We start from the raw sequence: 26,510 nt of genomic DNA, 5'->3' as shown, positions 1-26,510 counted from the left end.
CTAGATACATAAGGCCATATAGTATGACACTAAATGAAAGGACCTCCAGGATATAGAAACAAAAGCCATATAATGAGTGATTGTTGTCCTTAATGTACTATGTTATCTCTCATCTCTTTTGCTGTCCCTTGGTTATCTCATATTGTTACAGTATTTTATCTTGTTATCTGATATATTGTATATATGCTTATTTGGTTATTTGAAATAGGAAGGGAAGGGGGAAAACAAGATGAGGGGCGGGAGTGGGGGGGAGAGAAATGGGGACCAATTCATGAGAAAGGGTATCAATGTTTGTAAAGTAATGCACCTTCTATCTGGTGAATATAATGTAACCCTTTTAATAATTATAATAAAAATATATGAAAAAAAACAGAAAAAACTTGCTTGCAAAGTAATGCACCTTCTATCTGGTGAATATAATGTAACCCTTTTAATAATTATAATAAAAATATATGAAAAAAAAACAGAAAAAACTTGCTTGCTAGGATGAAATCTCAAGGTAGCCTTGAATTTCCATCCTGCTGATCTTTGCCTTTTGAGTAGTTAGGATTCCAAGTGTGAGCTACCACACCTGGTTCTGTGCTTAGAGTCTTGAGCCACACACACCATGTGTGTGTTTGCTTTCATTTAGAGTAAATTATTTATTTTTTTAAAGAATTTATTAATGTTGATTTTTACATTATATTTTAAATGACAAGTTTAACAAACAAGTGTTCAAGGAGGGAATCTCTATTTACAATCACTGGGACTTAGTATTTAGAACTTAATCAAAATTAGGCTAAGGGTTTGTATGTCATAGAAACATATTAATTTAAGAAATAAAACATTATGTCTATAGAGTCATAGGTTTTTATGTCTATATAGTTATGTTTATATTTCCATTACTATGTCCATATCTTTGGGTATGCAGTTATTGAGTCCTCGCTCTTGTACTCCTTGGATTTAATAGCCACATATTAAGGATACCATGCACCTTTTGTTCCTTAGGTCTTGACTTGTCTCTAGAGTGAATTATTATACAACAATTGCTAACTATTATAAAATAGAAATTTATTTTCAAATAGATTTTTAACATTTTATTGTATGTAGAACAGGCCTCAGGGCAGCCCAAAGCAAGCTCCAGAGGGGAAGGAGCCCAAATGGATGGAGTTGCACATGGGGAATTCTTTCTTCTGTGCATTCTTCCCTCAGATTGTTCTCCTGATTCTTTAGCTTATACAAATATAAAAATTACAGTGGCCTGAAAAATGGAGATAATGTGAACTGAACTCTCATACTTCATATAATAGAAAACCAAGGCCTGAAGGAGATGTTTCAATGTGTTCCATGTCCAAAAAGCCCAGTTACATTCAGATTTTCAACCCCATACTTTCCTTGGACTTTGCTTGGTCCAGATGTTCTCTCAGTTCTGCTTGGCCTTTTCCTTCTTGTGGCTAAAACAAGAAGGAACATTATTATTAATCAATACCATTTTCATAAAAATAGCAGTCTTTGGTTATCATTTAAATAGGTATCAGAAACTGACTTACAAGGACATTTTCAGTGTTTGTATATTGTATTGTCAGTCATTCCTTCCAGTTATTGAATACATACTATGTGCTAGACACTGTGCTAGAGAGTTGAATTGTTCTGATTCTACAACCATTTTGCTAGAAGTAACAAAAAGAACAGCTCATGAATCCTGTTTATCATACATTTTCAAGAAATATATTTTCACCCAAAGATGGAAAACTTTTAAAAGATAATTGATCTCAATCAAGGTTTGATAGGGTTGATCTTGATCTTGATCAACTATCAAGGTTTCAAAGCCTTGAAAAATAGTAAACATGCTGGAAATCCTGTGTCCTTGTGTATGCTGGCTAAGTCACAGTAGTTGACAATTGTTGCAACTCTTATTCCTGTGTAAACACTGGAGTCAATAACGGCACCCTTCTATGTGGAGGGTAACAAACAGTCTTGACCTCTCTCATTTTCCATCTTCATCTGAGCCAGCTATTTGGCTGAATGAGTCCTTGACAACTGTCCATTGATGGAGCAGAAGGCCTTTCATCTGAGAAAATACCTGAAGTCAAGAAGAAGCAAGCATCAAATTGTTAACCATGCTTATAAATTATTTACACAGGCTGGTGGGTCTTGACTGGATCTTTGATAGTAGCCTGTCCATCTGTTGTCACAATAAACATGTAATGTGAAGAGAAGTAAATAGAAAGACTCAGAAAGACTGTGTTACAGGCAGTTGGAGGAACAAATCAGGAAATTGAGAAGACAAAGCAGAGAGGGAAAGAACAAACAAACTTTTCTTGAATATGGTTATATACAGTTTTATTTAATCTTTTTCCCCAGTGAGTTATGTAAGGTTAAACTCATCTTACAGGTAAGAAAGCTGCGTCTCAGAGGTTAAGCCAACCCAAAGTTTTCTCAGTGAAAATGCAAAACTAGCTCTTACTTCTTCCAAAGCCTGGGGAATTTCCACCGTGCTTCTAGCATGTTCTGCCTCTGCTGCCTTATTAGGGACTAACTATTCTTTCTTATCTGCAAGTAGCTATAAGAAGTTATAGATGAACCAGAATTACTTGAGCTTTTTGTAAGACATAGAAAAAAGGAAACAGTACATCTAAGGTGTGAATTTTCCAGATGAGGTTTCTGACTCTGATAATTCCATTGAAAATCAAAAGAAAGCTCCAGGAAACTCAGAGATACCCCACCTCGCCCCCACTTCAAAAATAATCCCTTTAATTTTTTTGTCATTCTATCTAAACTGTTTTTATTGACTCATAGTCCCTGGTTTTGGATCATCTTTTTTCTCCCTGAATCATAGATTTGTCTTTGACATGGCTCTGCTCCATTCTTTAAGAAGTATTAGTGCCTCAAATTACTTTAGATGTGTATGTCAGTGGTCACAAATGTCTGGATGTGCCCATGGCGCTGCGCTGTCTGTCCTTCTATAGAGTGAGAAACACTGGAGCTTTGTGAACCATTGGATAGAGTCTATAGTGACCATCCTTCATCCTGAAATCCTCTTCCTCTTGGTACTTGGGTGTTTGACTTTTTTTTTTTTTGCCCATTGTGGAGTGTGGACTATGGGCCTCAGCCCTGTCACTGAGCTCTTTAACTCAAGGCTACTGCCCTACTCCTGTGTCTGGGTTGACCCTCAGGTCATCAGCTCACAGCTACTGCCCTTCCACTGGAGCCACAGCATCACTTTGGGTTTTCTAGTGGGTAATTGGAGATAAGAGTTTCATGGGCTTAAGTGCCTGGGATGATTTTGAATTGCAATCCTCAGATCTCAGTCCCTGAATAGGCAGGATTACAGGTATGAGCCAACGTGCCTGGCCTGGGGGGGGGGGGTGTTTGCCATTTCTTGTCATATGAAGCAACTGAATTGTGAGAGTAGATGATTCCTTTAAATGTTTTGGTTTTGTTTTTTTTCCTTACAAAAAGAATTTAAATGATCTATGAAATCATCAATATGAGCAGCATGCTGCATCCAGTTTAGAGCTGGAAAGTGATCACGCCTTAGAAAAATATGTCAGAGGGAGAAATTCTTGAGTTTTTAAAAAAAGATTATATTAACATTGATTTTTACATCGTATTTCAAATGTCATGTTTAACAAATAAGTATTCAGGAAATGAATCTCCATATAAAATCGCTGGCACATAGATTTTAGAACATAATTAAAATTATGTATGTCATAGATACATATTAATATATGTAATAAAACATTATGTCTATAGAGAATATAGCCCATCATAGATTTTTATGTCTATATAGTTATGTTTATATGGTCTTATAAATAGAAATGTAATTCTTGATTTTTATTTACTTATTTATTTTGGTTTTGGTGCTCGAACTCTGTGTCTAAGTGCTTTCCCTGAGTTCTTTTTCTCAAGGCTTGTGCTCTACCACTTTGAACCACAGCACCACTTCTGGTTTTTTGAATGGTTAATTGGAGATAAGAGTCTCACAGAATTTCCTGCTTGGGCTGGCTTTCAACTGAGATTGTTAGATCTCAGTTTCTTGAGTAGCTAGAATTATGGCTGGTGCCCAGTTCTATTTCTTTTTTTAAAAAGTCCATTTAAAAAACAATTCCTGAAACTTCATTGGAAGAAGAAAGTACATGGAATTTCTTTTTGCTTCAATGCAAAAACCTGGCCTCAGTTGGAAGAACTAGGGGAAGAAACACTGAATGTGAACACTGAGGAGGGGAAACTTCTCTAAATTCACATTTTTCTTCTTCTACCCACAGTTATGTCCATTGATATGTACTCACACTCACAAAGGTTTAGATCAAAGGTTTAGGTAATGTAGGGACACAAAAAATGGACATAAAATAGCACAGTGTTTGGCCATTGTCATGTGTCAAGAAGTATAGTATCTCAAGTTCTCTGGATCAGTATTGAGAGGATTGTTTCTTGGGCCAGGCCCTATATGAGCTACACTTTAGCACATTCTCTCATTCCTGGCTCCAGAGAACTCATAGCTGAGGACAGGGAAGTCAAAGAACAGTCTTTGTTGAACACAATGGGCCCTTGTTGTCAAGCATCTTTCTAGATGCTTTTATATAACTTCACAACTCTCTGGGAAATTATATGGTTCTCATTTTACAGATGTAGACACAAGCTCTGAGGGATTAAATGGCTTACTCAAGATCCCCCATCGAGAAGTGGGAAAGGCTAGATTTTAAACTTACTTGCTGGTTTGTGTACTTTTATTGTACATAATGCATGTTTATATGTCTTACTTGTTTTCGAGGACATTGATCATCTTTTTTATGTGCTCCTGTTTATTTCTTGTAAAATGAGATCCTTACATTAATTTTATATGTTCATTTTATATCCCTTTAGACTCCATTTACTGGCCTGTTAGGCCAATAACAGTTTTTGTGCTTTGCAATTGAAACTGATATACTACGATGTACATTTCCTGGTGTAAAATGACATGTATTATTTTCCCCTTTCTTCCTAGCATTCTAACTGTGGTGGTTGAATGCTGCCTGTCCTTCTGGGCAGCAGCGCACCCCCCCCCCAGTGCCATCTTGGGCGGATCTTATTGATTTCAGTCATTGTGTAAAACTAAGGCTATCTCCTTCCATCCTTAAAGTTCAGTTCTGTTCACTGTTAAAATCTGCTTTGAAACTCTTTCTCTTCTTCTTAGAATAGATTATAACTGCTTAAGTGCAGAGAACGAGGTTATGGTGAGGATGAAGGAAATCCTCAAGGGTAGAAGAATCCAGAATTGCTTTTTCTATATCCCCCAAAAGAGACCATGTGCCTTAGTTTGCCTGGGGTTGTTCCATTTTATGACAATTGTTCTAAAGTAGTTAACAGCAACTCCCAATGTTCTCTAGTTTGTGCTGGCCTATACAAAACATCATAGGGTTATTTCCCATCCTCTTCTCTATAACTCCCATGTACTGTCCAAGTGGGAGGTAAAAAGGGAGGCAGTCTTTCCTTGGTGAGGTTGGTTGGTCATGCATCCATCAATGGCCTCTGTGTGGCAGGTATCCAAATGTCCCTCTGTCTTGTGGGCTGAGTCTGTGGTTCTTTAGAAAGCTCTGCAGAAGCTTCCCACTCCATAGTTACCGATGTGGGAAGACTAGTGCCAACTTCTTCGTACTGTGTTGTTTGTTGCTCCCCCAGCTTAACAAGTTCTGCAGAGGGTCCCTCTCCTCCTAGGAAGAGTGTTATATGATCCTTTCGTAATGAAGAAGGTTAGAATTAACTGTATTTCATGATGTTGCTCTCCACAGAAAGCATCTCCTCTCAGTTCTCATTCTTTTCATGAGAATCAAATGTGAACCTAGAGAGATGGTTGTTAGAAGGATGGCTCTGTTGATTCCTCCCGGTGTGTCTTAAGAATGTGATTGACCCACAACTCCTTGAAACTAGCCAGTGGAAAAATTTACTCTCTAGTTCTTAAGCTGGGTCTTAGCTGAAGCCCAGAGCAAGGAAAGTCTTGCTTGACATGTGTTACATGCTGATAACCAATCATGCATATGGTGGTTGCATCTTCACAGACAGCATCAGCCTTATTGTCATAGTTACATTCAGGTATTCAAGCTAGGTGAATCTGTTTTCCTTTAAAGATTTTACTTGCAAGCCTGGTGCCAGTGATTCATGCCTACAATCCTAGTTATTCAGGAAACTGAGATCTGAGGGGTCATGGTTTAATGCCAGCCTAGGCAGGAATGTCCTTGAGATTCTTATCTTTAATTACCCACGAAAAAGTTGGAAGTGGAATTGTGGGTCAAGAGATAGAACACAAAAGCTCAGAGGTAATGCCCAGGACTTGAGTTCAAACCCAAGGACCCATAAGAAAAAACAAAACCACAACAAAAAGATTTTAGTTACAATTTGGATAAAGAATGAGCTTTTCCCTTCCTAATTATTTCATCAGCTAAAAGATATTTCTTTTCTTTGTCACGCCAGTTTAAACAACAGTATTTCTCAAGAAAGTAGAAACAATTAGTAGATCAAACAACTATTCCTCATTCTTCTTGTCAGTTGGCACAGCTCTTTTTCTTTTTAATACCCTAACACTAAATTTAGAATTCCTCAAAGCCTGCAGACATGTGTTAGTTATCTTTGTATCTCTGGTAACTAGCACAATGTCTGACATTACAAAAATATTCAATAGTTACATTTCTCTTTGTACTATAAGCAGTGTCTATCATGATGTCCTGTACCTATTAAAAAGCACCCGCATTTTGTTCCTATATTGTATAGTCCCATTGCTTTGTTTTCCAGGCTATATCATATAACCAAAGGTTCATTTGGGAATGTGCAATTTCCTTTACACTTCTCTAAACTTTGCTTTCTTTGCAACAAAGCCGGAACAAGGTATCAGGGGAAAAGTCTTGAATAAGTCTCAGAAAATGACCTATCCATTGCAATCCCTTTCAGAGACCATTTAGATGGCAATGTTTCTGCCTCGGCAGATACTGGAACATTTACTGTTAAAGTTAACTTTTCTGCGCATGCTCTTTTCTTTGTTCTTTTTCTCCCCTGCTCAGTTTCTCAGCACTTCCGATAGGGACAGCCTGATCAGGAGTCACACGCAAGGCTCCAACACAGCTCATAAACGTGGAAATAACAAAAATGTGTTCCCTGAAGCTTTGCGGCATTGTCAGGAAATGGGTTGCTTACATGCTGCATTTCCATGGATCTGGAAATTCTGCCGAGCTTGGGTTGACTCCAGAAAATAAAAAAAAGTTTAAAAGTGTTCAGGAAACAGAGAAATTAAAGTAGGCTATTAGTTGGAGATATCAGCGCTCATGCAACATCTCGGGCCTGGCTGGCCACTTGGCAGTGAGGGTTGCTGGAGTGGGTGTTGTATACAATGGCGGCGTGGTTCGCTTTTCTAAGGATTTTGATTTTGTGGAAACTTTTCTTCCCATATTTTTTTAGATCTCTTGAATCCACATGACACCTTGGCAAAGAAGGTGGGGGTAATTACTGTCTTGGATTGGGAAGAAAACCAGGCTCACGGACCAGCATCCAGAATGGTGAAAGGGGTGACAATGATTAGGTTGCGGTTGTATTCAGAAACAGCCTTGTTAAAAGGCAACTCATTTTTACAATTCCTTAATGAAAAAAAATACAGTTTAAAAAAGAATGGAGAGGCCTGATGTGGTGGCTCACCCCTGTAATCCTAGCTACTCAGGAGGCTGAGATCTGAGGATTGAAGTTCAAAGCCAGCCCAGGCAGTAAAGGCTGTGAGACTCTTATTTCCAATTAATCACTAGAAAATGGGAATTGGGGCTGTGGCTCAAGAGTAGGGGACAGCATCCAGGCCCAGATCTTGCCTTGACTCACCAAAAACAAAAACAAAAGAATAGGGAGCCCGTCAAAACTAGAACTGGAAACTGTTAGCTATGCTTGTAATTTTGGCTTCCCAGATCTGAGGCTTTAGTTTGAAGCCAGCCCAGTCCATGAGATTCTCATCTCTAATGAATCACCAAAAAGCTGAAAGTAGAACTGTGGGTCAAATGGGAGAGGACTAGCCTTGAGCAAAAAAAAAAAAAAAAAAAAAAAGAGCTAAGGGACGAGTCTTGAGTTTAAGCTCCAGTACACCACCCCCACACCCCCACCCCCCCACGCACACACACACACACATCACTTATTCACTCATAGTCACTGTTTCAGTTTTCTGAAGTTCAACTTTAATTAAGGATTAAAAGTTCCTTTGTAGCAGTGCAAAGTTACAATAACAAAAAGTATATTAGGATCCAGTCTGGCCTAGGCTATCCACCAATGTATCCAGAGTAAGTACATGAACAAAGGCATTTCTATTCATACTTTGCTAAAGGCAAGACTTGAGTGCAACATTAGGTTCCTTTGGCTACTGTGAACCATGAAAATGATCTCAGTGGACACAAATGATGGAATTCAGCTCAGCTTTTCCTTCAATGTGTTGCTGAGACAATACCTTCCTCATTATTCTAAATTCAGAAAGGAATTTTCTGGTTTGTGGGAAGGTCTAAAGTCATACAATTGAGCCATAATACAAAGGAGGTGGAGTTTTGGCTGGAGGAACATAAAGTTCCAAGTTATTTCCTTCTCTGTGGTTTGTTCTCTTTGTTCCTGGACTACCAGAGCTGTGAGATTGGAGAGGGCAGGGTGTGAGGGCAGCAGCTGGGAGCCAGGTGGCCTCTTGTCTCAGCTCTAGTTAGGCCTTCAGAAGACTAAAAAGCTGCCTGACCACTGGAAGAAATAAACAAAATTGTGGAATGTTGCGAGAATTTGTGTCCTGGTGTGATAGGAACCTTACCAGGAGAGTAAAAGGGGATTTAATCATCAAGCAGCTAAAAAGAGAAGTTTCTAGAGATCTAGGCCTAGTTTAAATATATTTTATCATTTTTATCATGTAATTTGGAGTTAGATCTCTTTATTTGTTTCTTTATTTTTGCCTCCAGTGCTGCAAGAGGCATTCGCAACAAGATTCTCCTGACATACAAAGCTTGGGTCTATATCCTGGCTCTTGTCACTCGTATATGTTCTGCAACCTTAGGCAACTTATTTAACATCTCTGAGCTTCAGCTGCAGAAGGGCCATGATGAAGTTGTAAAGCCTCAGTGAATTAATAATGAAAAATTGCAAATAATGCATAATTGTCATTGTCTATAAGCATCATCAATGATTAACACAGGATCCAAAATATGGCGCTTCAACAATTGTACTATTTAATACAGTGCTTTCTAAAGGCTGGAAAATAAATTAAACTCAGATTTTTTTAAAGTACACTTCCTTAACAATTTTTTTTAAATTTTGCTTATTGTTACCAAGGAATCAAATCCAGGGCCTCATACATGCTAGGCAAGCACTCTACCCCTAAGCCACATCCCCTGTCCACTCCTCGTCCTTTTTTTTTTTTTTAAACAAATGGTAGTCTCTTGTAAAAATTGTGATTTCAGTTTTTGTTGCCTTCAAAAGTATTTATCGAAAGGGTCTTGACTGTAACTCCCAAGATTCTTTTTGAACTTTGAGTATTAGTTCTCCATATGAATTTTAGTGGAATTTTTTAGTATATTGGCTAATGTTTTTAAATTCTCAAAGCAAAAGGTTAAAAATGTCTTTTCATGTTCATACTTCTGAGTGGCTTTTCTGTTTTGAGTACCAGTTATGAAACAGGCTGGTTGAGACTGTAAAGTATCAGCAAGTGATTCTGGTTCTGAATCTTCCAGGAGTGGAAGATTGCATTTTTATACTGTAAGCACATTGAACTTGTCTCTAAATCATAATAAAAATGGAAGGACAGTAGGAAAGGACTCAGATCACCTATGCAAAACAATTTTCTATGAATGTTATTATCCCAATTCACAATAGGAAATTTATTGAAAACCTAACAGGCTGGGGGAAAATTAGCTAACTTAACAAAGAGTGTTAAGAGAAAACAAGAAAAGAAAGAAGAGGGAATAACATTAGAAAAGAGTACTCAGTTTGGTGTTGTCTAAAGAAAACTTTCTCCTATGCTAGGAGAGTCAACAACTCTCCAGAGCACATTCATGTTGCAGAAGTAATGTATTTACCAGGATGAACCCTGGTGAACAATTTTTCCAATGTATTTGTCATGCCTCAGCTTTAGGCATATAAGCTCTCTTACTCTTAACCCACATTTATGTACATTTTTAAAAAATTTGTTCACAGAAAAGAGCCTGCAATCATTTTTGAATGACCCAGTTACTTATACACTTATGTAATATAAAATCAATCAAGTATCTTCTATATCAAATGATACATTTAGTAAATAGTTGGGCTTATCTTTTATGAGTTCCATTAAATCACTATGAATCAGGAAATTTCACAATTAGTTATAGAAGCAGAAGTCAAAAGTAGTAAGTCAATATATTGAATTGAACAAGTATTATCTTGCCAGATCTATAGTTTACAGAATAAAATGGAGATTAACATATACCTGATGCTACAGTTTTTATCTCTCCTTTCAATAGGATGTTTTTGAAGACTTCTAAATAATTTTGTATTTGCTGAAAGGATTGCCATAAATGAATTGGAAACTTTTCTTTTCTTTTTTTGCCAGTCCTGGGCCTTGAATTCAGGGCCTGGGCACTGCCCTTGGGCTTTCTCAAGGCTAGAGCTCTACCACTTGAGCCACAGCACAACTTCTGGTTTTTTGCTATGTATGTGGTACCTACGAATCAAACCCAGGTCTGCATGCATGCTAGGAAAGCACTCTACCACAAGGCCAAACTCCCAACCCATGAACTGGTAATTTTTCAAAGAGCCTACTCTGCCAGGCACTATATCTAGTGATTTAACAACAGTACTAGTTAGGAAAGTAGTTACCAAAGTGTATATCCTGGAGGCAGCAACATGATCTGTGAACTTTTTAGAAATCCAAACTTTCAGGCCTCATCTTAGAGCTATTAATACAAAGCTATAAAGAAGAGATTTAAAGATGGGCATTTTAAGAAGGTCTCTGGATGATTCTGTTAAGTCTGAGAACTACTGAGTCAATGGTAGGTAATAATTACTCTAACTGTTGGCTTAGCACAAGGTTAGTCTACAGTAGCAGAGATTTGCAATCATATTATCTTACACAAGTCTTGTCACAGTGGTGAAAAAAAAGCATCACATCCATTTGATGGCTGAGAATTCTGAGACTTAAAAAGATAAGTTCACACAGCTAACACTTCATCATTAGAAGACAATCTGTCTTCAATAATTATAACCTGCCCCAAGTGATAGAGTCTACAACTGTAACTTATCTGTACAGAGAACCTTGTTTTGAATTGGTTTACAGAGAAGGTTAGATTTGGAGGTTACCAACATTGCTTTGTAAGTCTTCCGTCCAGAAAATTTCTTTCCTCCCGTCATTAATTTGCCATGTGAACTCAGCTCTTGCTTTTCCTAGTCAAGTAAGAGAACAATGGAACTTATCATTTATCTGAAAAGGAAAAAAAATGACATGGTGTCTCAGGAACTTGGAGCTCCCAATAGTCTTGTGTCATTCTGTTATGTTTTATTAAGTACATAACAATTAAGAGTTACATAAAAATCAGATTTCCACAATAAGGCATACTTTGAACATACCAGGGAAATCTTAATATAAAATATTGCAATACTTAATTGAGTAAAGAAATCACATTTTTGCTAAGAAAGCCAGGTCCTCTAACACAATATATTTTGCCAAGGAGCAATAGAAGAACTCTCTGGAAAGTGTGCGTCATGTAACAGCTCTTTTAATGGGAAAAGAAGGGACCAAGAATTAAAGATCTTAAATGTATAATCAAAGTTATTCTAGTGCAGGAATTTTAATAGTAAAGGTGTTCTATAACAAATATATAACTATGAAAAGTTAACACTACTGAATATATACAATATTTCATTCCATTGAGTTTTACCTAAAAATAATTAGCCTCTGTTTTCCAAATGCAGCTGGTACTACCAGTAATTTAAACTTCCTCATAAACTTTAAATCAAAGTCATAATGTTTTACTACTTCAAAACACTCCTCAAGCCAGGCACTAGTGGCTCAGGCCAGTAATCCTAACTTCTCAGGAGGCTGAGATCTGAGGATTGTGGTTTGAAGTTAGCTTGGGAAGGAATCTCCATTAGACTCTGTTTTTGAGGGGTGGGTGGGTCATGGGGCTTGAACTTGGCCAGGGCGCTGTCCCTGAGATCTTCAGCTCAAGGCTACTCCCCTATCTTAGAGCCAAGCCTCACTTCCTGTTTTCTAGAGGCTAATTGAAGATAAGAGTCTCAGGGCTTTTTGTGCCTGAGATGGCTTTGAACGTTGAACATCAGATCTCAGCCTCCTGTGTAGCTAGGTGTGAGCCAGGCTCCTTGAGACTCTTATCTCCAACAAACTATTCAAAAAAGCCCAAAGAGTGGTACCAAGAAACAAAAACACAAACAAAACCTCTTCAAGCCAAGTACCAAGCTGTTCTGCTTTTCTTTCTACTGTTCGTCAAACAAACTTGTATATTTTGTAAATTAAATTAATTAAGACCAATTAAGTAGATAAAAATTGTGTTGCAGGACAAAAAAGTCAACATTTTCCTTCTGTGTGTCTTCTGAAAGATTCTCTTTGAACATTGGAGTATAGAAACTGCAAACCCAAGTGCAGGGTAGGAAAAGAAATTTGTGATGTGGGCAGAATGGAAGGTATTGGGGTGTGGGGAGGACTGTGGCAAAACTAAGAGATTTCATATCCCGGCTGAGAGGACTTTCCATCTTAGCTACAGGGGTTGTTCCCTGTGGAATTCCAGCCTAGAATTGCTAGACTCTACAAAGAAGAATCCGAAAAGTGTGTGAAATGTGAAATGTAATTTTCAAATTGCTGTGCAAATCCAGGTGTGTGCGTGCGTGCGTGCGTGTGTGTGTGTGTGTGTGTGTGTGTGTGTGTAGGCTGGTCTGGTCCTGGGTTTTAAATCCAGTACCTCAGTAGCTTTTTGACCTACAGCTTTTTTGGCTGACTTCTGGCTTGTTGATGGTTAATTAGAGATAAGAGTCCTGCAGACCGGCCCGCTCAGACTAACTTTGTGAGCTACGGTTACCCTGCTTGCACAGGATTTTATAACAATTTATTCTAGCTGCCTTTAAATTGTGCATTGCTCATTTGAGCAATGGAAATTGTATATGTGTGTGTTTGTATGTATGTAATTCATGATAGTTGTAGTTACCAAATTAAAATTGGTGCATTCTTTTAAGTAACTGGAAGCAAATATGTCTTGTTGAGCCTCTCCACTTGTTTAGGAAAGGATGTAGGTTCATCTAAATCTCAACTTGACATTGTCACAATAACGTATATTTTGGGATGGAATGATGGAAGGGATGTATGAGGCCACTTAAAAAGATGGTGGCTGACTGAGGTCATAGCAGAAGCTAGTGCGGTGACACAAATGACCATCCCAACACAACTGATGCTGATCATATTTCAATTGGCTGGAGTTGCATTAGTACTAGAAACCACTGTAGGAGCAATCTCAACTTCACATTTGCAATTGAATGGTCCAGTAGGCACCCTTTCGGCTTGATTTCACTACTAAAAGTAAAGGCAGGGGCAATACTGTCTTTTAATTTTCACTCGGCTGCAGAGACCCATGTAAGTCAGTTATGGCAATGCTGTACTACTTGTGGTTGGTGCGGTTCCTTTTACACATAAAAGTAAAACCATCTCACATCATCTCTCTTTGACTGACTCATAAATGTAAATCAAATCGAGGGAAAGCTGTAAAACAAACAAAAATGCCCGCTAGATGGGCTCAGAAATAATAGACTGGAATTTTTTCCTTGTAGTGCTTTGCCTAGCAGGGATACCGCTCTTCAATCAATAAATGGATTCCTGAAAAGTTACTTATAAGTCAATTTTGTGAAACTACATACTATTTTAAACGCATTAGATGAGTTTGCTAACTTAAACACTAGCATGAATCTGTTTTGCAAATCAAGAGAAAAAAGGTTGTTTTTAAATATGAAGTCTCAATCCTAATTTATTTTTCCTCCAGGTTCATGCCATCCATTTGGTAAATTTGTCTCAACGGTGTCTTATCATAGTTATTTCTCTATCCACTATTTCCGACCATCTCAGAACCCTTTGTGAACAATGTGTTTCATGTGTTGCTTATAGAATGTACTGAGATTTTTATATCCACAATGACTCGAATCAAATACAGAAATACTTAAGAAGATTGTAAGTCAAATGAATTTACGAGCAGAGGAGGTGCTACGTCTGAGTTTAGGTTCACTTGAAATGCAATGCTAAGTAGGTGAGAAGAAATGATTTTTCTTTCCAACTCAAATTAATGCTGAGTCCTTTATAACAAAAAACAGATTACCAAGAGGAAAGTACACACATTTATTTTGTATAAGTTTTATGAGATGTAAAAGCTTCTATTAGGAAACAATTATCCAAGTAACCAGAGAAAACTATGTATTTTTATGTTGCTTAATAAACTAGATGTTCATACAGAGGTATAATGGAGTATAGAAGATATAATCTAAGGTAATAAAATGAGAGGGATTTATCAGACTCATGTGTCCTATTGTCTTCAGAGTGTGGAATGGGCACTTTTCATGTGAGTTTCTTACAACCTGCTTCAACAGAAGCTTTGATAATTTTTAAAGTCCTGGCCTGTTCCACATGAGAAAGGCAATGGAAATTCAGAGTGAACCACTAGCTCTGTGGTTTCCTTCTGTGTCAAGGTGCCATATGTGGGAGTAGGTTGTCTTGTACCTTGCTAGTTCCCCAGATCCTAATAAAATCAAAATTACTCCTTATTTCATATTATGTAGAAATGAAAATTCAGACCAAAAGATTATGCCTGTCTCCTCTCTCAGCCCCTGCTCCTTTGTGTGCTATTTTAATTCCATACCATAACAGACTGATATGAAGCTCCGCTCATTGTTCAATTTTTACAAAATGTCACAGACAAGCAAAGCACAAGCAGGTGTAGAGTATGGGGTGGGGTGGGAATTGGTGGGGTGAAAGATGTTGACTAGGAGATGTTTTCATTGGAGATGCAAAGATTTTCAGGTAAAGCTTAGGTATCATCATCCTTACAATGGCTTCCAGTTCCACCATCAGGGAACTGGACCCTGAAATGCAGCAGCCTCATGCCTTTGATTGACTGTTTGTATGCTTCCTGCTTATTCCTCATCTCTATCTTATTTCTATCAGGAGGATCAATATCCTACTTTCCTCAAGATTGAAATATTTTCCTTTATTGTCTTCACACCTGCTGTATCTCCCCAGACCGAATCCAACAGGCTATCAATATAGTTCTCAAAACGGAAAACTCTTCTCTGAAAAGTTTCGAATAATAAAAGTTTCACTTTCTGGTCACAAAAAAGCAACAGAATCCCAATACAAGTAATTTAAGCAGAGTGACCAAACCCTTATAAGTTACTGTTAGGTCAAAAGGGAATCTCCCAGAGCATGAAGTGGTGAGTCCCTGAGGGAGAAGAACAGGAACTGGAGAGTGTTCAAGAGCGGAGTGTGCTGTCTTCCATCTTTTCTTGCTTTCTTGGAGTCCACATGTCTCTTGGATCATATTCTCTAATCACACTTCATCATGTCTGTCCATATACAGGCTTCTCGCTTCTTTATGTGCATGGCTGCCTTTCTAGCTCCCAAACTCACAGAAGCCAATTCCAGATGCCATGGCAGATTTTTGAACAACTCCAATTTGCTTTTGCTTTCCAATTCTCTGCAGAGAGAATCTGCTGATAAATCTTTGATCTGATGCCCATATAGACAGGAGACAGATTATGGAATACACAGGGACAGTGTTTAAGGCTATCACTGTGGGTACAGAACACATTTAATGAGTATGAGCTGAGTTAATTCTCAAAACAGAAATCAATTGCAAAGCAAAATTCAAATGCACTTGATCTTTAGGTTATTATTGCTGGAAGAGATTGCTGCAAGGCATCTGAAGTCCAGAGCATTATTACCACAGTTTGGGGGATATTAAAAGCTGAAGGCAAGATGGGACAAAATTAACAGCATTTTTTTTACTAGTAGGCCATACAATGTGGAGCACTGCTAAAGGAAGCAAAATGAAAATAGGCCAACAGACAACATAGTTTAAAACAAAAGAGACTAGGGATAGAGACATAAGTTGGTTGAATTTTAATCTGAGGGACCAAGGGCAGAGCAAATATTCTGGTATGTGGTTGCAGGGAGAATGAGCACAGTAAAAAATAGAAAAAAGCTTTAATAGAGCAGGCAGGCCAAGTGTGGTGTCTAAGAAATCCTTGTAAAGAATCATGAGCAGTTTGCTATTATTTCTAGGTACAGCCAGAAGGGAAAACAGCATTGGTTTGGTGCTAAGCAGAGAATTGCTTACAGTACTTAATTTAAGGTAATAGCCACACATGACATTTTGTCTTTTTAAAGTCAGGAGACAGTCTTCCATTTCTGGATCAGTGGAAGCCATACAGGGCGAGATTGCATCAGGAACTGTTCATACTTCGTTTCAGTCTACCTTCTGTGGGTTGGCATTTAATCTTTCTTTTCACATAGGGTATCACCTTCTTGAATTTCACTATTGATGAACAAAATTATACAGATCTCTCTTAGAGTTCTTCTTTCATTGAGTATATTTTTTGGCCTTGTCTGAAAGTTCCTCACAAAACACAGTCAATTTTTATGGCAAGCAAAGAACAGTGAATACTGAGAAAACAAAACAGTGGGTTTTCTGCCTGGACTATGAGAGCTTGCATATTCTTTGGGCTCAGGACACATGAAGACATTATCATCACCTCGTTGTTCAAAGCACCTGGCTAAGGAACCTGGAGTGTGAACAACTGTTGAATGACAAATGCTGTAAGCGCTAGTCTGTTTTGCCTAATTATACAGCTGTTAGGGTGTACTGGGCCATTTTTATTTCCAAAGTCTCCTCCTCCTCTGCCTGGTTCAAACCACACAGTAAAGAGAAGAATCCACAGACCTCTGCATTAGGGCTTTTAGTGCAACCACAATGCAATCAAAGTATCAGGCTGCACCAGTGGCAGAAACCATTTCCACAGTGTGGTTGACCCATATGTTGCACTTAGGCTGTCATGTGGGCCACACGTGGAAATGTTGAGGACACAGCCTCCATTTCTAGCTAGCTCAAATTTCTCAAATTCTCCTTTTGTCCCCTAGCTCTTTCAAGTTGTTAGAAAGAAGGCTCTGAAGCTGAGAGGACCAGGGGAGAGTGGGTAGGGTGGCCTATTCACATAGGGGGTTCAGTTTCTGGGATCAGTGAAAAATTGGATGATATTATTTACAAAGGAAGTATAAATCAATAAAAGGGGATGATGTATTTGTTATGGGTCCATTTCTGGGGCTTGAACTGAGGGACTGGGTGTTATTCCTGAGACTTTTGCTCAAGGCTAGAGCTTTACCCCCTGAGTCACAGATGCTCTACTTCCAGCTCTTTTTGTTTTCTTTTGCTTTGGGTAATTAATGCAAAATAATAGTTTCATCGACTTTCCTGTCCAGGATGGCTTCGAACTGTGATCCTCAGATATCAGCCTCTGAAGTAGTATGAGCCCCAGTAGTGAACAAAAATAAACTTTGTACTACAGCCATGGTGGCATACATTTTTACTTTCATCTGTTGGGAGCCAGAGTGGAATCAAACTGTACCTTGACTTGCATCAGACGATGGCTATATTGTCTTATTGCTTTCTGGCCCTATTCTATGTAAATGACCTGAGAATTACCATATGAATGTAACACCTGGAGGTTCCCTGGGAGAGGAGGAGGGAAGAAAGGGGAGTGGAAAATAAACGCAGCAGTCTCGGCAGTCTTTGCCTGGACTGCGGACATCCCGGACCCGGTGTGTCTGTCTCTCTTCTTTTTCTTCCTAGTCCTTGGCCCCTATTTCAGGAACCCCAATCTGCGAACCCTGGTTTGATGCTGGTTGGCCCCGGCATTCATCTACTTGGAAGGTGGAAGTAGGGGTTTTGAGTTTGTCTTGAGCAAAGCATCAAATTGAATATAAAATTGAACTGAAGTGTAAAAGGATGGGTTTGTAGCTGTAGAGTGCCTGCTTAGCAAGCAGAACTGTCTCAGTTTAAACACTAATACCTCCATCACCAAAAATACATAACTAAACTGTGCTGTAGAAATATACCTTTAGGAGATCAGCAGAAGATAGTGGCAGTTCAGTGTGAGTCTTTCTGAGCTCTCACCAAGATACCAGTTCTAGCATCGTAGGGGAAAGTTCAAACCCAAAGATGGATCCTAAGTAAGCTTTAGCACCACAGAGAACTCAGTCAGAGAGGAAAAAGGCAGGAAACCAGAGCAAGAAGATAGCGTGGAATGGCGCCAGCCGCTTGGAGCCACTGCAGAGATAAAGCCTCCCTCCTGAACCTGAGCAGGACAGTGCTTCGCGACAGTGCAGACCTGCCAGCTCCAGACAGAACCACACAGAGCCTGTGTGAGCCCAGAGCCATCATCAGGCCGTGTGTGGACCTGCCAGCTTCACGGAACCAGAAAACCCAGCAATTTGTGAGTACCTCCATGGAGACTTTTCCATGTCTGCTCGTGGAATGGCATTGGGAGGGAATCCCTTCCCATACCTGCCGAGAGCAGCACCATCTTGACTGCTGGCAAAGACCTGCCAAACCAACTGGAGCCTGAGAAGTGGTGCTGGCAGCGCCATCATTCAAAACGGCAAAGGATTTCCCAGAGGAAGCTTAGCCCGATGTCTGCAACTGGTGCTAGCGGAAGTTCCTCCTCCTGGGTGGGGCCAGGCTCCTGGTAAACAAAGCCACTCGTGGCTCCACTGCCCTTTTTTTCTGCCCCTCAAGGAAATGGAGCAGAAAAACCACAAAGCTAAATCGCAGGAGAAAAAAGACTTTTTGAAGTGTTTGGATCCCGAATTTAGTTGAGACACAAGTTTCATACCCCGTCCCCCCCCCAAAAAAAAAGCAAACTGAAGAACACCCCCCTTTTTTCCACCATTTTTCATTTGCATTTTTATGTGTTCTTATTTTTTTAATTGTTATTATTCTTTCCATTTTTTCCCCCCCACTTTCCTTCTGTCATTGTGGTTGTTCCTAGAAATATAGTGACAGCACTGGGTACAGACTGGATACAAATAAAATTTTTTTGATACAGTCACCTGCTTTTAATCTGTTAGTTTTTAATCCCAGTATTTCTTGTCTAAGAGCTCACAATTTTGTGGGATCTCCCCCCACTATTTTTCTTTTCTTTTGTTTATTTTTACTTTAAAAATTTTTTTATCATTGAACTCTCCTATACATACCTTCTTCTTTTTTTTATATATTCTTATTATTACTCTTCTTATTTTCATAAGCTTTACCTTATTTTTTCTAAATTTTGAACTCAACTATTTTACCTTTCTATCACCTTAGGTCAGTTATACTTACACTTATCCCTTTTCTTCATTACTATATTAATCCTACACTCCTACATCACTCTTTTCTTACCTCCCGTCTTGTCTTTCATACTGTTTTTCTATCTCTGGTCCTCTGTTCATCCTTCAACTTTTATTATAATGCATAGATCTACAGTTGATGGTTGTTGATCAATACTGTATATCTAGGTGTTCAATTATACTATAGGTCCAGAGGGACTTAAACACAATAGAGGTTGGATTGAGGAGTTTATTTTTTTGGTCATGAAATGGTGACTGGTGGTGGTATTAGATTTGTCTATAAGTGCACAAAAAGAGAGAGACAGTGATAATACCAATCCAAAATTGTGAACATCTATTGTCTGGCCAGCGAAACAGCTCTAGGTTGGTTATATCTTACAAATTGTAATCTTGTGTCATATTAATCTTGCTCCCATTTTCAAATGGGCAAACAAGAAAGTAAAAAAAAATGGCAAATCAAGGAATAGCATCTCCCACCCAATATAAGCAGGTAATGGAGCAGTCAATGAAAAAACTAGAGGAGAGTCCTCTAAATGCAACACAAATGCAATGATTAATGAAAAGTTTGAAAACATGCAGAAAGAGATACGTGAGGAAGCCTTATCTAAACGAGATGAAACCATAAAGAAGGTGATACATGAACATGAGGAAGCCATAAAGGAGGCCATAATAAAGGATTTATGTGAACATGAGGAATCTAGAGAAAGAAAAATGGTGGAATTCATAGAATCCACAAACAAAAAGCTGACAGAATTCCAACAAATGTCCAATGAGAGTAAGCTTCGAGCTAACCACTCAATGGAAATCAAAGAGTTAAAGAAGTCCATACATGTTCTAAAACAAGAGATGCAAGGCATCAAAAATGAGAAATTGGAAGCAAGGGAGATGAAGGAAGAAGTAGAAAGTATTTTTAGCAGGTTAGACAATGCAGAAGAGAGAATCTCTGCAGTTGAAGATAATCTAGTTGTTATAGTGAAAGAACAGAAAATGATTCAAACCAAATCTAGGAAATATGAGAGAATGCTTCAGGAGTTCCAAGATGCAATTAGGAAGCCTAATTTAAGGCTAATTGATATTGAGGAGGACCTGGATAAAGAGGTCAATGGTATTGGAAATATACTTCAGGGAATCATCTTAGAGAATATCCAGAAGGGCAGGCCCATACAAATATAAGATTCTTTTAGAACCCCAGACAGACCTGACCAGAAAAGGACATCCCACTGTCACATTATAATCCATACAGAATCAATAGAGGCCAAAGAAAGAATCCTAAAAGCAGCCAGAGAAAAGAAAATAGTCACCGACAAAGGTAAACCAATCAGAATAACCACAGATTTCTCAGCAGAGAGCATGCAAACAAGAAGAGACTGGAAGGATATATACCATGCCCTTAAGACAAATAACTACCAACCAAGAATACTGTACTCAGCTAAGCTGTCATTCATAACTGAGGGAACAATAAAAACATTCCTTCCAAGGAAAAGTTACAGCATTACATAGCAACTAAACCAGCATTACAGAAAATTCTCAAAGATGTTCTACATATTGAAAACCAATACAAACATGGTACTGACAAAGAAATGGCACCTAAAAATCATATCAGCTAATTACCGAAAGAACTGTTAAGCCACAGTGCCCAATAAAGCTTTTAAAAATGGCAGGAACTAGTAAATATTTTTGATTCTTAACCCTCAATATCAATGGACTTAACTCTCCAATTAAATGGGATAGACTGTCTAGCTGGATCAAAAAGCAAGATCCAGGTCTGGGAGTTTGGCCTAGTGGTAGACTGCTTGCCTAGCATGCACGAAAGACCTGAGTTTGATTCCTTGGTACCACATACTTAGAAAAAGCCAGAAGTGGTGCTGAGACTCAAGTGGTAGAGTTCTAGCCTTGAGAAAAATCCAAGGACAGTGCTCAGGCCCTGAGCTCAAGCCCAGGACTGGCAAACAAACAAACAAACAAAACAAAAAAAGCAAGATCCATTGTTCTGATGTCTTCAATAGACACATCTTGCCCCCCCAAAAAAACATTTTTTGGAAAGTGAGGGGTTGGAACAAAGTTTATCAAGCTAATGGCCCCTATAAACAGGCTGGAGTTGCCGTCCTCATATCAGATAAAATAGACTTTACATTAAAATTAGTGAGAAAAGACAAAGAAGGTTATTACATACTTATAAAGGGATCTCTCCTCCAGGAGGACATAACCATCCTAAACATTTACACACCTAATCCTGGAGCACCAAACTTGGTCAAGCAAACTTTACTTTCACTAAAACCACATATAGATTGAAACACAGTGATTGTTGGTGACTTTTACACACCACTCTCACCTATGGACAGATCAACCAGGCAAAAACTGAACAGAGAAACCTTAGAATTGAACAACTGTATAGATCAACTAGATCTAACAGACATCTGCAGATTATTTCACCCAGCAACATCACATTATACATTTTTACAGCAGCACATGGAAAATTTTCCAAAATAGACCATATTTTAGGCCATAAGACAAACCTGGGCAGATTCAGAAACACTGAAATTATTCCCTGCATTCTCTCAGACCACAAGGGAATCAAATTGGAACTGAACACCAATCTCCACCAACAAAAATCCTATAACTTATGGAGATTAAACAACATATTGTTGAATCACCAATGGGTCATCGAGGAGATCAGAACAGAAATTCAACAGTTTATGACATTTAACAAAAAAGGAGCACAAAAATACCAGCTCCTTTGGGACACAGCAAAGGCAGTCCTCAGAGGAAAAATTATAGATCTGAGTCTTACAATAAGAAATTGGAAAAATTGCAAACCAACAATTTAATGTCTCACCTTAAGCTTCTGGAAAAAGAGCAACAAACCAACCCTAATCCCACTAGAAGGAAGAAAATTACTAAAATGAAAGCAGAATTAAATGAATTGGAGTAAAAAAAATATAGAAAGAGTCAATGAAACAAAGAATTGGTTCTTTGAAAAAATTAACCAAATTGATAGATCCTTAGCAAATCTTACCAAAAAAAGAAGGGAGCACACCCAAATAAAATCACAGATGAGAATGGTAATACCAGGACAGACATTACAAAGATCCAAAGCATCATAAGAGAATACTTTTCAAACCTTCATGCCAACAAATTTGAGAATCTAGAAGAAATAGATGAATTTCTAGCCAATATTAACATAACCACAGTGAACCAAGAAGACCTAATCCAACTAAATAGACCTATTTCAAGCACTGAAAATAAAAATGGCAATAAGAGACCTTCCATCCAAGAAAAGCCCAGGGACAGATGGATTCACAGCTGAATTCTGTAAGGTCTTCAAAGCAGAGCTCACACCAATACTCCTCAAGCTCTTCAATGAAATTGACAATGAAGGCTCTTTGCCAAACTCATTCTACGAAGCCACTATAACCCTCATCCCCAAACCAGACAGAGATTCATCAAAGAGAGAACTATATACCCATTCCTTTGATGAATATTGATGCAAAACTTCTCAACAAAATACTGGCCAACCATTTTCAACAACTCATCAAAAAATTATACACTATGATCAAACAACATTCATCACAGGGATGTAAAACTGGTTCAACATATGCAAATCAATTAATATAATTCAACACATCAACAGGAGCAAGGACAAGAATCACATGATTGTCTCAATAGATGCAGAAAAAGCATTTGACAAGATCCAACACCCCTTTATGTTAAAAGCTCTGGAGAAACTAGGAATCCATGGAATATTCCTCAGTATAATAAAAGTTGCATATGACAAACCCACAGCTAGCATTATACTTAATGGCGAAAAGCTAAAGCCATTTCCTCTAAAATCAGGAATGAGACGAGGATGCCAACTCTCTCCACTCCTCTTTAACATAGTAATAGAATTCCTAGCCAGAGCAATAAGCGAAGCAGCAAGCATAAAGGGGATCTAAATAGGGAAAGAGGAAGTGAAAGTTTCCCTCTTGGCAGATGACATGATTCTGTATTTAAAGAACCCTATAGACTCCATTCATAAGCTGCTTGAGCTGATTCAAAACTTTGGCAAGGTAGCAGGGTATAAAATTAACACTCAAAAATCAATTGCCTTCTTATATGCCAACAATGAGAGGAAGAAAACAACAATCAGGAAAGCAACTCCTTTTGCAATAGCCTCAAAGAAAATAAAATAACTAGGAATTAACTTAACTAAGAATGTAAAGGACCTTTTTGATGAAAAATTTAAACCCTAAAAAAGGAAATTAAAGCAGAACTGAGGAAATTGAAAAACCTCCCATGCTCCTGCATTGGAAGAATTAACATCGTGAAAATGGTCATCTTGCCAAGGGCTATCTACAAATTCAACGCAATATCCATTAATATCTCAATGTTATTCTTTAAAAAAATAGAAGAGGCAATCCAAAATTTCATATGGAAAAATAAAAGACCCCGTATAGCAAAAACACTTCTTAGCAGAAAGAACAGCGCAGAAGGAATTTCAATACCATACTTAAGTGACCAAAACAGCTTGGTACTGGCACAAGAACAGGCCTGAAGACCAATGGAGGACCCAGATATTAACCCACAGACCTATGGCCAAAAAAATAGAATGGAAGAAAGACGGCCTCTTCAACAAGTGGTGCTGGCAGAACTGGTTAAGCACCTGTAGAAAACTAAAGTTGGATCCTTCTTTGTCACCTTGTCACAGGATTAACTCCAAATGGATCAAAGACCGAGAGGTAAAAGCAGATACACTGAAAACTTTACAAGAAGGAATAGGAGGTACACTAAGTCTCCTTGGAACAGGTGGAAACTTTCTTAACAAGGACCAAGAAACACAACAAATTCAAGAAAGTCTGGACTACGTGGGACTGCATTAAACAGCAGAGCTTCTGTATAGCAAAGGTCATGGCTAGAAAATTAACTAGAAAGCCTATAGAGTTGGAGAGGATCTTCAATAACTATAGAATAGATAAAGGCCTGATATCTAAAATATATCAAAAATTGAATCACTCCATATCTAAATGCCAAAGAAACAACCATCCCATTAAAAGATGGGCCAAAGACTTAAGGAGAGTCTTCTCTGAAGAAGAAGTAAGAATGGCCTAAGACACATGAAGAAATGCTCAACATCTCCGGCCATAAAAGAAATGCAGATCAAAACAACTCCTAAGATTCACCTCAGTCCAATTAGAATTGCCAGGATCAAGAAATCTAATAACACAGATGCTGGAGGGGATGTGGCCGGGAGGGATTACTAATACACTGTTGGTGGGCATGCAAACTCGTTCAACCACTTTGGAAAGCATAAGACTGAATATAGAGCTCCCCTATGACCCAGCAATTCCACTGCTTGGCATTTACCCACTCGTCCAGAAACAAGGTCATATTAAATCCACTAGGACAACAATATTCATTGCAGCACTATTTACCATAGCAAAGATATGGAACCAACCTAGATGTCCCTTAGTTGATGTGGTATTTATACACAATGGAATTCTATGCTGCCATCAGAAAGAACAACATCACCTCATTTGTAAAGAAATGGAAAGACTTAGAAAAAATCATGTTAAGTAAGCCAGACTTAAAGGAACATAGGCTCAATAGTCTCCCTCATTTGTCATAATCAGTAGAAATCTTGGGCTATCCTAGTAAAGATTTACAATAGAGCAAAACCTAGATACATAAGGCTATATAGGATGAAGCTAAATGTAAGGACCTCCAGGATATAGAAACAAAAGCCATATAATGAGTGATTGTTGTCCTTAATGTACTATGCTATCTCGCATCTCTTTTGCTGTCCCTTGGTTATCTCATATTGTTACAATATCTTACCTTGTTATGTGATATATTGTATATATGTTTATTTGGTTATTTGAAATTGGAGAGGGAAGGGGGGAAACAAGATGAGGGGCAGGGGTGGGGGAAGAGGAATGGGGACCAAGACATGAGAAATGGTATCAATATTTGTGAAGTAATGCACCTTCGTCTAGTGAATATAATTTAACCTTTCTATTAATTACAATTACAATAAAATATATTTGAAAAAATAAACATATCTTTAGAGACACCTTGTGACGTAATTGCCTAATCAGCAGTTGCAGAAATTGCCTTTCAGTTGGATCCGGCATAAAGATGTCACATTATGATGTTCGCGTTTATTGGAATCTGTTGGTTCAAGTCAAGGAGACTTTACATTTTTAGGGCCTTCCCATTTCCATTGTTTTATATGATATATTCACTATAACTCATGCATAAAATGGACTTAAAGCCTGCTATTAGCACTCATCATAGAGTTTTGGTGTTAGACAGACTGGGGATAGAATTTATCTCCTGAAATTGATTTTGAAATATTCCACAGATGACATGCTTGTTTTTAGATCGTTAGTAGCATAGCTTGTGTTTTCTCTGTCCTGTGTTCTTTTTTTCATATATTTTTATTGTAATTAATAGAAGGGTTACATTATATTCATCAGATAGAAGGTACATTACTTCACAAATATTGATACCCTTTCTCATGTCCTGTTTTCCATTCCCCCCTCCCCCCGCACAACTTGATTTCCTCCCCTTTGCTCTCCTATTTCAAACAACCAATTAAGCATATATAAAATATATCAGATAAGGTGAAATATTGGAACAATATGAGATAACCAAGGGACAGTAAAAGAGATGAGAGATAACATAGTACATCAAGGACAACAATCACTCATTATATGGCTTTTGTTTCCTTATCCTGGAGGCCTTTACATTTAGCGTCATACTATATGGACTTATGTATCTAGATTTTGTTCTATTGTAAATCTCTGCTAGGAGAGCCCAAAGTTCCTACTGATTATGACAAATGAGGGAGACTATTGAGCCTATGTTTCTTTGAGTCTGGCTTACTTCACTTAACATGATTTTTTTCTAAGTCTTTCCATTTCCTTACAAATGGGGTGATATCATTCTTTCTGACAGCAGCATAGTATTTATACACAATGGAATTCTTTCCTGTGTTTTTACTACTCGTTATTATATCCTGAGAATACTACAATCTTCATATACACTTAGTGGTGTAATGCTACAGTGACCACTTCCTACGGTCAATATAGGGAAAAGGCTAGTATGCTAGCTCTGTATATTTAACGTTGCCTTCAGGTAAGGATGGGTACACTTTGATATTATTGAGTCAAATCTT

Source organism: Megascapheus bottae, chromosome 3 (genome assembly GCF_031878675.1).
Source record: "Megascapheus bottae isolate mThoBot1 chromosome 3, mThoBot2.hap1, whole genome shotgun sequence".
Taxonomy (NCBI): domain Eukaryota; kingdom Metazoa; phylum Chordata; class Mammalia; order Rodentia; family Geomyidae; genus Megascapheus; species Megascapheus bottae.
This window is presented reverse-complemented; position numbering follows the sequence as displayed.